This window comes from Ptychodera flava, chromosome 20 (assembly GCF_041260155.1).
Source record: "Ptychodera flava strain L36383 chromosome 20, AS_Pfla_20210202, whole genome shotgun sequence".
In the NCBI taxonomy this organism is placed as follows: Eukaryota; Metazoa; Hemichordata; class Enteropneusta; family Ptychoderidae; genus Ptychodera; species Ptychodera flava.
The window spans coordinates 18668441-18681407 of NC_091947.1; positions in this window are offsets into that span (position 1 = coordinate 18668441).

The window sequence follows — 12967 nt, forward strand, 5'->3', positions numbered from 1 at the left end:
CATGTCAAACATGCTAATTATGAGCTCATTTGCATTCTAAATACAGTATTGTATAATTAGTTTTACATGAATTTACGCCATCTTTGAAAGCATTCACAACTTGAAATCAAAGACACATTTTGCACTGCAATGGGTTCATAGTTTGCTGCACCTTGTCTAGGAAACAATAAAGACTGGCAAAACAGCTCGACAACATGACAATTGTATCAACAATGACATACCAAGCGTGGCTGGTAGGTTCCAACAGGCCTGAGAATTTTTTTGTTGGGGGAGGGGGGGGGGTGAAGCTTCATCAGCATGTCATTATGCAGACCTTCGAACATATTAATCAGCGTCCTCTCCAACATGCTGACTTGCCACTGAGGTGAATACCAAGCATTGTGATATTACCGTTATTGTTTTACCTCCGTCGTAGACAGGTCACAATTACTGGCATTGTATGTAGTGGAATGTCCAATATGGGCTGCGATTATTTGTTTCTATACATATACTGGCGATTGTGAACGTCCTGAACTTCTGAGGTGCAGTCACAATGGTAAAATATGGTATGCTAAAACTTTAAAATAATTGAAGGGCTTATTGGTAAACCATTAAAAATATTGCGTGTCCGGTTATTTTAATTACGCACATTTACTGATATTCAGATTAATATTTTATTATCAACTTTTCACACTTTGACCGCTAAAGGCCTCTCCCTTCAACAACTTATGAAGAAAGATAAACAAACGCCACTATTTGATTATTCCATGTGAATGACCAGAAGTGTTAGTTACAGTCTTTGCTCTTTAAGTCATTGATATGCAGTATATATGCAGACGATACCAAAAAGTGTACACCACGGATGTTCAGTGGACGGATTACCAGTCCAAGTCATGTGGAAGTCCCGATAAACCTGACAGCACGAACTAGAAGCACTTCTAGTCAGTATGTATTTTATTTCGTCCCTAGTTTGAGTGATGGCAAAGAATTGCAGCATCAATGTGCGAAATGAAAAGATCCCGAGACGTGAGTAAGCAAATAAACTACAAAATTAACAATAAAAAGTCATTTTTGAACGAAAAGAACTCAAAGAAACCCGGTGATATTGTCATGAAGGGAAGATAAAACCACTCGATGATGACAAATTGATTCCAATGCTTCGCTATTTATTATCTTTAATCTGACGGAATGATTGGAAAAGTAGTACGCTCCAATACACCTGCATGCAACGTATAATGAATCGACACAGTAATATCTTTACGATTATCGAAATCGCCTTTTCATTAAGTTGACGCCATCGTTCCATTATGCAATACATTCGGATAATCCTGTGGTTATGTTTGTACACGCTGACTCACGCTTTTAATCAGGATATCTCGAAGACGCATTGATTTATTCTTTTGGCCTTGCGACCAGGAGACAAGCACAGAAACCCAAATAAAGGATCCAGGCGGAACGTTTCAAATCTAGACCCAAAAGACCACTTCGATCGCCGTCTAAATATTTATTTTTTGTCGAGTTATTTCATCGGTACGCTTATTGAAAAGCAACATTTTAATAACGTTGGCTGCCGCTGCATAATAGCGAACGAGTTTTCGTTCCAATCAAAAAGCAATAGCTTATCGCATTTTATTGGACCCACGGAAACCATCAAAGTTACAGTGTATAAACTTGCATCATGAATAGGCAGTGGCAAACCCCATTTCTGTTTTTTTTGAGATTCGTATTTTTTCTTCGGTTATTATTCACTGTAATTTCTGACTTGTGTTATAATGGATCCACAGATTTATCATTTTATACTCTCAGCAAGTAATCTCCGCCGCGGTTGCCACCGTGACGGGAAACGCCATAATCACGAATCAACCGCCGGCGCGGAGGACTTCCTGTTCGCGACTGAGCATCTATCCTTCTAGTTGGCATGGTAACAGTGCCTGTAAAAATTCTTCGGGCTTTAAGTTGTCATGGCGACGCGTGTTTGGCGCTCGTACGCGACGCATTCAAAAACATAACGAGCAAATCTCAACTATTACTTCCCTAGATCCGAACCGATACTAATATATTGAACGCGGTAGATGCTCTGAAACCATAACAAAAGGCTAAGTGATTGAGATGTGGCAATTTGTCATATTTTCCAGCGTCATCCAGTATCCCCTTAGCTTGATGGGCAATTTACAAATTTATATGAAATAGGGAAAGCGCTAACCTGTTGAAGTGATTTAAACTGACAGATGTTGATTGAATCGACAGTAGGGGAAAGCACATGACTGGAATTTCTTTGTTATATTGTGTACCGAACTTTGCCCCTATGTGCTGATGTGGTTAATTTAACAAAATTGGAACGTAAATTTTCATTTTGTGAAATCACTTAAAAGCAGCGATGCATTACCTTTGCATTGTCGTGTTTTTATATTTTCCTCGATATCTTGGCAGCATCCCTATTTCAATGATGAAGGATGCCTGGTGTCGGATGCTTGTTTAAGTGGCATATTAATTTCAGATGGAATTTGGGAAAAAAATCACGAGGCAGCCTAGGTAGGCTTCGCGTTACATTACAATATACAATTAACGAGTGGCGTAAGAGTCCATGAGAGAGTAAAAACACAACACGTATCAGGTAATGCACAGATAAGCACGTGCATAAAACGTGATAAACGTGATCATTATCGATCACGATAAAACATCCCTGCCTCCTTTATTAGCCAGCACGTGTCAAATTCACAACAAAGCTTATCAATTACAAGATTCCCGTGACCAGAATTTCCGGCAGATTTTTAATTTTTTTTTTTCACACAGCAACTTTCAAACGTGATTGGCTGTCTATCATCGCACCTGATCTTGCATAAGTCATCACCCAACTAACGATTGCTATCTCTGTCCTGAATCAGCAAGAGAAATGTATATGAAATTGGAAGGAGCTTAGCTGACCTGGTGAAGTGATAGAAACCGACCGATATTAACTGGATGGGAAGCAGTGCAACGCCTGGGCAATGGACCATTTCTAAATCAGAGGGCTGGAATTTTGAAAGGATGACTGACGCACGGCAAAGTTCTCATATAAACTATTCAATATTTTGATCGCTATCTTTTCAGTGTTAAACCCAACACAACTTGGCATTTTCGAGCTTACCAGGATTGGACAAGAGGCCAAGAATGTCCACAGTTAGATTTGATTCAGTAACGATCTTTACCGATTTTATCGTCTTTACACACTGTAGGTTTCTGTAATGCAGCTTGATTTTCTCTCTTTGAAAAGAGAGACCTTTCGCATCAACTGATTTCTCTAAAAATTGAATCAATGACGAATAGACGTGTATGTGAAGGTATCAACATTTTTTATTATGCCAATGTGGTGCATTATCTGAAATTGTGATTGATTATTGTCAATTAGTCATCTAGACCATAACTCAGAAGTTATGTACGCCATAACTGTGTGCGATAATGGGTTTCAACCACATGGTGGACATGTCAATAAATAAATTCGGAAAATAATTCTACTCGTTGACATTGATGAATGTTCGCCCTCAAAGTACCCGTCATAATAATGTCAATGAAGGCTAACAAGTGGAAATTAGTGGACCCAGAAACCGTTTCACCTTAACCACCAGTAACCCGGGGAGTCGTTCAGGTTGAAGGGATAAGTATATAGCTAAAGCCCCCCTCTCATTGAAACCTTTTGGTTTGTATCTAGAACTCTGTGTCAATTAATCGTCATTCTAGCCTCCAAAAGCTACGCCATAGCAAGTCTATCCTGGTCGTATAAACAGGTTTTGATCAAAAACCGAGAGAGTGCTCTCCTGTCCCTCCCCTTCGATGTTTTTGGCTCTAAAACTTTAGGATTTTTTTTTCTGTGCGTACCACCTTTGGCATCTATACATAATGAACACTTAAAACAACAGATGTTGAATTTTATGTTGAAAGCCAGGAATAAGAACTAAAACAAATATCGGAGTTTTAACGTATATGATATGCGCGTTTTATGACTACGCTGGCCATATGGCATTTAAAAGTCCCTGCTGAGCTTCCAAAACGGTTAACACGCCGGAGATCATACGGTCGCCCAGTGCAGTGCGGTCGTTCTGACCTTACTATACAACTGTTCACTGCGCTAATGATGTGCTGGGAGTTATGCACGCACATGACACATACGATGGCATTCCAACAAAACTGAAAATTAGATATTTCTTAAGCTCATATTTTGTTCTGACGTTTGCATATAGTTTAAGATTTGTAGAAAAAAATACTGGGTTGGCTTAGGTTACCTTAAATGCAAATCGCATATGCGGTTACATACTTTGTGCGACGTTACTTTTTCAATATTTAAATCTGTGCGAGGCAGTGATAAACGTCATAGTATTTTTCAGGACTATCCTTTACTAGAATTTCTTTTCTATTGCTTCAGTATTAAACTGTGCCACAAATATGTCTGTGCATCACGTATAAATTTACTATACATACCACCCAACAGCCAAAGTGACATTTTACCAAGAGACACCGGGATACTGGTGAAAGTGTTTTAAGCAAGACTGGGCAAAACAAAATTATTGAATGCAACAAATATGAAGGATTCAGGGGCATCGTTACACAATGACGACGATCGCTGCAAGCTCATCAGGCGAGACCTAGTGAGACCTCATCAGGAAATGTTTTTCACCACTTGACTAACGTATGGGTACCAGCTAGAGGATTACAACCCAATCAATTCCATTAAACAAATCATTGTAGATAATAAAGTGCCTACCATGTGCCAGGCATTAGGTTAACAACGTTCTAGACATAGCGCGACAAGCCCATAGGAATGAGCCGTCGTTGTAGCTAACTGCGGGAGCTGTTTTTTTTTCCTCTAACAAATATGTAAAGCTGGACATATCTTTAAATAATATTTAAACATGCATGACAGAAAATAGGTCCAGGGGACATCGTCTTCGAGGAATTTATGACAGGCATCGCAAAAACGGGCCCGCCATCTGCTGTGAACGATCAACTAATTTCGTATCCATACGGACGTCAAAGTGTTATACAAACAAGGGACCAGCATGGAAACATAGACGTCAATTAGTGTGATCTGCATGTGTTTTTTAATCACATGTAAAATAATCATATTATGTCAACTGAACGGTGACAAATCTAATAGAAAATGCTGACATATATGCATGCCTACCAATACTCCTGCATGCAAACTCGAAAGTCTTCATCAATGTAAAAACGGTGAAAATATTGCGTCCTGGTCATTGAAATTGGAATGTCTTGGATTATTGGAGGGAAAATGTGTATTTAAAACGGTCATTTTTAAAAGCTGTATCAAATTTGAAAGCTGTCTGTTCGGTGGTATCAGAGAAATAGATATTGACAAAATGGGAATAACGTCCTGATGATTGCTTATGTTAATCTCCTCGTCATTTGAATCATTTAACTACTATTTTAACTTTTCTGAGCAGCAATTTCCGAGAAAGAGGGTGCGAGTTGACAGAGCTGGAAGGAAAACTTGTCAATCGACATATCTCATAAGCTGTGCGTTACTGACAGAGGAAATGGTAAAACAACACAGAAACATACGCATACATTCAATGATCTACGGGGAATGAAAAAATCATGACAAAGTGGATGTAAGGCGGGCATGTTGGATTGTATCACAAAATAAATTGACATGGACATGTACAGTTACGTCATTGTGTGTTGTCGTTTTGGCACGTTTGAAATAAATCAGCACGGGAATCGCTAAGTTATGATGCTTGGCACCGGAAATTCAGAACAAAACGGCTGTCGGGAAGTCACTGTGGATCATATCGCTAAATGAAGCAACGTGCACGTGTCAATCTAAACTTATCGTCCTTATACCATACTTAACACAACACAAGGGAGTGTTAACTTTTTAAAGCACAGGCTCGGCAAACTCCGGCGGGGTCGTCCGAAAGTCATTTTGTTTTGATACCCCGAGAAATAAAGGCGATGTTTGTCTTTCTTTAAAGTCTTTTCACTACAGTCTGGCATAGACTCTTTCTCGAGGGTCTATGAGTCTGGCTACATATTGTCTTGGCAAATCAATTGCTGTTTGTTATGCGAAGAATCGCGCAAGCAGAGCTAAAATGGCGGGTTTCTCTTACGCCTTTGGTAATACAATGCCAGCTACTGGTGTAATCTGTTATAACATGAAAACCTAGGGTTTGTTTAAAAGTACACTGTTGATATCTAACTGTACTGTTGATATCTAACAGTTGTTCAAGAAACAGATTCACTATTAATTAGTTAATTAATTGATTAATTAATTTCAGGTGGCGTCACTGTGGATTGGCCGGCCATACCCCTACAAAGACGGATCTGGAAATTTTGACAGGAAGCAACTTTTATTTTTCATTTTTCTTCCTTGCCCATGGTTACCTGGGCTTGTTATAATCAGCCATTTCAACGATCCCTGCATACCCGTGCATTGTTGCATTTGTGGCATTCCGACGTTATTCAAAATGAAGTGCCTCCTTCAAGAAACCGATATTCCTGTAAAGAAACAGCAAAGATGGTTTAATTTTGCCGAACAAGGGAAGGAAGAGAGAGAAATGCAGTAACGACATATGACGCACCAAGGAAAGAACAGAAAAAGCAGTGCAATAGAAAGTAAGGTTTTGGAAAAAAAAATGTTTCGAAACCTGACAAAGCGATGGCAGTGTCACAATGGAGTCGGAAATATAACGAGACGAAGATAGCGATGACAACGAACTTGGCTTCAGTACAAGGAATGATCCGCTGTAAGAGACCCACTGCAATACTATTTGCGGAAGAAGAGCAGGATCTTGGATAAAAGCTCTTTTCCGCTGACGTAATCATTGACACAAAATATACAGGCATGAACTGGTGGAACAATTTGCATTATTGAAAATAGAATTAAATTCAAGGCTTTAAACCTTGTTTTAAATACATACAGACTGTGATACAAAATGAAAAACAGAACAGTTTCAAATATCACAAATAAAAGAATGTCGACAAAGCCATCAAAATTTGCTGCAGCTATGGCGTACACGGGGGGATATGGCTAGAGGTCTATTCGTTTTCACAGAGGTGTAAGAAGAACTTGTTGGCCTTCCCAGTCGTAACAATTGAACACTTCCTTAGGGAAGTAAGTGCCTTGAAACTCGAAACAGAAAAACTTAAACTTTACCTCAAACTTTCCTAGATAATATTTTAAACCATTATTTTTATTCAAGAACAAGGATTCCGGGGTCATTGTACATATTTTCGTACTAGGGAAATAAATTGCCTTTAATAATTACCTTTATCGACATTTAGAATACAACATGGCCACCATCCCTGTCTTAACTCTACGGACAAATATTAAGTTTTCGATTTCAAAAACAAACAAACACAAACAAACAAACAAACAAACAAACAAAATCCTAAAAAGCACAAGACCAGAATATAATACTATTGCAAAAGGTTATTGCCCATTATTGTCTCTGGCGGCATTGGTGCAATATATTATACCCACTAACAGTTAATATCCGATCATAATTACTTTAAGTGAAATGCATGACACACAGTTTTTTTGAAATAAAACATTACAAAAATCACAAGGAAGAGGAAGGGGCTGAAGTTTCGAAACTGAAAGTGCATTCAAGTCTACCTTTCTGTCGACATTCCCAGAAACAGCACGAGATGTCTGTGTTGAAAATACTAGCCTTGATGTAAAATCTTCGAATATCTTGCTTAAAAACAATCGACGGTTTCGAATGGCGTTGCAAGACATATTAACGGTGATATGCCAACAGAGTACTGTTGCATTGTGCTGTCTTTTGCCGAACAGCAATGAGAACGACTCATTAAAAATTTGAATCCGAAACAAAGATAAGCTTAAAAGTCCCCGGCAAAAAATAAAAAAAATATCACAAACACGCATTGCAGGATGACACGTGGAATGTGAATTTTATCTATGACAAGACTAGCTCGCTTTAAGGCCATTAAATGTGCATTTACATATCGCCGCTCTTTCAAAAAAGGAATTCGTAGAAAAACGCAGTGTTTGTTAAAATACACAAGGTCATATAAAGTTACTGGAAACGACCGAGGCAGTAGTTGTCTATGACCTAAAATATATCGTGAGCCATACCATACGACGACGATTATAATGGTTTTGCGAGGTTTAAATCACGTTCAAACTGGCGTTTAGGTTTAAGGGAATCAGTCTCATTAAATTTGCCCAGAAGTTCCTAATCTGGTCCCTAAATTTTCCATTGGGATTTGCATAATAAAGCCCTACATTAGCTCGAAAGTGGACTGTACCAAGGGAGTCGATTATTTTGCGGAACTAATATATGAACCTATTTACAAGAGTTTGTAATACATCGACAAATGTTATGAAAGATTGAATTATAAAATTATCGCGCAGTCATATTAAGGACACAGTGTAATAGTTGTTCTTATGCTAGAAATTTTCTTCTAGTGCCTGAAAATTGGCAAATAGCGACATTTCCTGCTCTTTTTAATTTCTTCACTGAAATTCTTAGATTCGAGACTTTGTCACATTGGCAAACGTTTTACTTTTTACAAACTGCATCATAATCAGTCACCTTTTTCAGCATGAAGAAAAGGCAGTGGTATGGCATCCATTGACACAACATCGACGGTCGTTTAGGATGTCTGTCAACCCTTTGTTGCGAATAGGATTGCAAAGATTTCGTCGAAGACACTTGAAAAGTACGAAACGGGCAAGACGAGTAGCTCTCAAGAGTGACGCGCCTGAGTTTCTGAAGCAAATCAAATAACCCTTCAATACCCATGTCTCTTAATGGCCCTCATCTCTCACATGTGGCAAACATAGTTGTCTAGCTCACGAATATTAACCACCGTTTGGAAATGTCAATCACATTATTCAGTTATCCCATTTGATGAAAGATCACATTTTCTTCTCTCTCTCCGTACTATCTTCAACACTATATTGATAACGGTCGAGAAGAATGCGAACTACAGAGTACTTCATCGCCATACGTTTGACGGCAGCGACGGGGTGATCACCCTGTCGAGCTAGACGACGATCCCAAGGTCGCCTATGACGACCGAACTTGCCTTGAAATAAAGTAATGATTTTCCCAGAATCTCCCTAGCGCAGTAGAACAAAAAATAGCCACGCTTGAATTGAGGAGACCCGCTGGGTTCGAGCGGGTGATTATCGTCGATGGAAGGAATTATACAACGGTCGACAACAACGGATTTAGATCCGCGATGCGACACATGAGCACAAGACATTCTCCGCTCGGTCTTTGAACTGAAGCGTCACCTTGGCATGTAAGCATGGATAGATGAGCTTTCCGCTTGCGATTGATCACCATGGAAACCAGGAGGTGGCTTTTTTACGCCAACCGTTGCGTGCATTAAGGGTTGCGTTTGTCCAGTGTTTTTTATCTGTATTCAGCATGACAATTATGGTGACTAATTAAAGGGACTGTGTGACGACTCATTTTATTGAGTCCGCCGACTTCTGTTTTTTTAATTATTTCCCCTACTTTCTGATGTGCCGAAGCATGCATGTAATTTCTTACAAATATATAATATGTATTCTCTCAGTTGATTCTTCCGAATTATGTACAATACTGCAAAACTCAGTTCATGAAAAGCAATAAAAAAGATTTACGTGTTTGAAAAATGTACCTGTCAGCGAGAAAATCCTACAATCAGTGTTTCGTTGAAAAGAAAACTGTCAGTTCCGTCGCGTAACAAGCACACGAATCATACCCAGGGAGCGCAGCCCAAGTTGGAAATATCGACTGTGTACTCACTCAATTGACCCATTGTTAGGGATTCCTCTTGACTCTAAAATGAGACTTCAAGATGCCAATTCAAGTGACGGTCATTAAGTGGCGTCACCCCAGGTCAACCTTCCTAGTTCCCTGGTGTTAAGTTGTCATGCATATCATGGCCGGCCAGTGTTCTTGGCAAAGTTGGGGTATTTTTTTTCAGCTCATGTGTAATTATTCTATTGAATATGAAGGTTTTTGCCAAAGCATGAAGTTCCTATGAAGTATCTGTCAATGTTTAGGGTGTTTTTTTTCTGATGGGAAGTCGACCTGTGTTTATTTTCTTCTTGCAAAAGTTACTCGATGAACATCAAAAACCCGCACACCTTTTAATTGTCCCCGGGAAATCAAATAATGCAAGCTCTTCTCGGAATTCGGTAGAATTGTGATTTCTTGGATAATGTTCTTGACAATGAAGCAACACGGAAAGCAATCATTCCTCCGCTCTGAGGTAAGTATCAAGCGTCATAACCGAGGGTCGTTAAGCCATCGGAGGTCTTTTTACTGCCATAGGGAAAGACAGTTACTCGGTCGACGCAAGTAAAATCCAATGTTCAAAAGGGGGCGTGCTTCAGCGTGAATCAGGCACGCGCCGCATCTTAGAGTTGCTCTGATCTATGTAACCTTATGCTGTATGTGGTCCCGACATTTTAATGGAACAGTCCATCAACGAGTGCATAGACATGACAATGCGGAACAGTTTTCGACATTATTTTTATTCCCGAATAAAAAGATTTGAAAGTAAACATTACGAATATTTACAGATATTGGATATGTTTTCATATTTACAGGTGGTAGTAAACTTATACGATGCTTTGTTCAAACGTTAGGATGTTTTGCAAGAAATTGGTATTTGGAATCAAATCTCAAGCCAATATTAAAAACCTAGGTAACTTTTCGGGGAAAAAACATGGGACAGATTTTTACATTCTTTATCAAGACCACAACGTCCAATTATGACACAGTTCAGAACATAATTTTACCTTTGAAAATAGAGACAGGTAGATTTCAACACTTAGATGTTGAAGACAGAATTTGTGATTTTTTTACAGGTACACATATTGAAGTTGAAAAACACTTTCTTTTTACTTATAGTTGCATAATGATATTGAAGAAATCTTTTTTTTTCGAAAATCTGTAAAATTTATCCAAACTTTCACAATCTGTAACCTCTTGATAAGATGGAACTGATGATGACCAAGACCCAAGTTTTCTAGCAAATTATGTATGTGAAGCTTACCACAAAAGAAAAGAAACTTTGTACAGTTGAGATATGGAGAATTATTCACTCTATTGATCTATTTATTTATTTGCTTTCATTACGAACTCTATTGTACTTACGTATCTTATAAGCCAAAGGGATTGGGTGTGGCAGCATTACTCGGTGTGTACTTATATGTATTGTTGTATAACATAAGTCCACATAGAGCACTTTAATTAAATAATTACTACTAACTTCTACTACATAAGTAATCAATAATTATCATATTGAAAGTCTGTAACCATGCAGAACAATAAATGAAACTGAGACACATTGAGTGCAAACATGTGTGTTACGTATGTGTTATAATATGAGTAAAAATCAAGACATTAATGATCAAACAACACATGAACAAAAAAGGTTACATAGTTACATACATACATACATACATACATACATACATACATACATACATACATACATACATACATACATACATACATACATACATACATACATACATACATAATAATTTATTCCGTATATATAAGGCCAATGGCCTTTTAAATACAAAACAAAATACAAGTCTGCATTTGCCATCTTGGTATTTGGGGAGGAATTTATCTAGGTTTGTAACAAATTTTCTCTTTTATGAAACGCAAAAAATATATATTTACTCAGCTGATTCAATAAATAAACGTTTTTTTGTTGACATAAGTTGATAAAACTTATATTCTTTAGAGGGGTCAAAGAAATAACTAGGGATGAATTTAGCTCGCAGTTCTCTATATACAGGACAAATAAGACACATGTGGTATTCATCCTCGACTTGCCCACAATTACATATTAAGCATTTTCTTTCAGTTCTAGGGAGTTTAACCCTTTCCCATCTACATTGTTCAATGCGCAGTACATGACTGGATAGTCTAAAGCGAGTCAGAGCACTTCTGTAAATCTTCTTCGACATTACATACAAATATTTTTCTAAACTTTGGCTAGATTTAAAACAACGATATGTATTTAGCTTTCTAACAGATTGTAAGTCGGTCATGATATTCTGCATCTGCACATCTTGACAGCGCTCTTTAAATATTTGTAAAAAACATTCTCATTTGAAACACCTTGTAGCAACCACACTTCTGCAAAACCCAGGTTACATAACATAATTATTAACTTGCAGTGCCCAACAATGAGTATTCTTTTCTGCTCTTTCATATTTTAGTTTGTAGCAAACTGTCAAAATACTACCTGTTTTACTTTGCGACAATTTCAGCCAGTATTTCAGTATTTTAAGTTGACGAAAAACAGTTGAAGACCATGTCGGCCAGTTTCAGCTTTTACTGCGCTGTTTGGGGTACTACGTTTCAAACATAAAATATGGCGCAAAAAGTCATTTTCGACACGCTCAACATCTTCAGCATTATAAAATCCCCATACTTCAGCAGCATAATTTAAAATCGGCAATATTTTACAATCGTATATCTTAAGTGCATATTCAAGGGATATATCTCCTATATTTGAAAGCTGGCGTTTCAATGCAAACACAGCTCTTACTCGCTTGGTTAGCCAGTGTTTTCTGTGCAAGATACCATTCACCATTGCTTGACATAATTAAACCAAGGTATTTGTAGAAGGGCACAATTTCAATTTTGTGTCCATTAAGATACCACTTAAATGATTTTTTAAGTGTCCCCCCACGCCTAAAAACAACAATTTTGGATTTACTATGATTTACTTTCAATTGCCACTTTTTACAGTATTCAGATGACTTATTTAACAATCTCTGTAAACCTATCATTGTACAGCTCATCAAAACAAGATCATCAGCAAAAAGGAGTAAAATTAAATTTATCCCCGAGATATAAACACCGGATGAATACTCCGTTTTTAACTCAGTTTCCATGTCATTTACAAAGAAACAGAACAAAAGAGGCGAAATTACGGAACCTTGTTGTAGACCACACTTAATGGAAAAAATCAGTTACACCGTGTGGCGAACGGACACATGCTT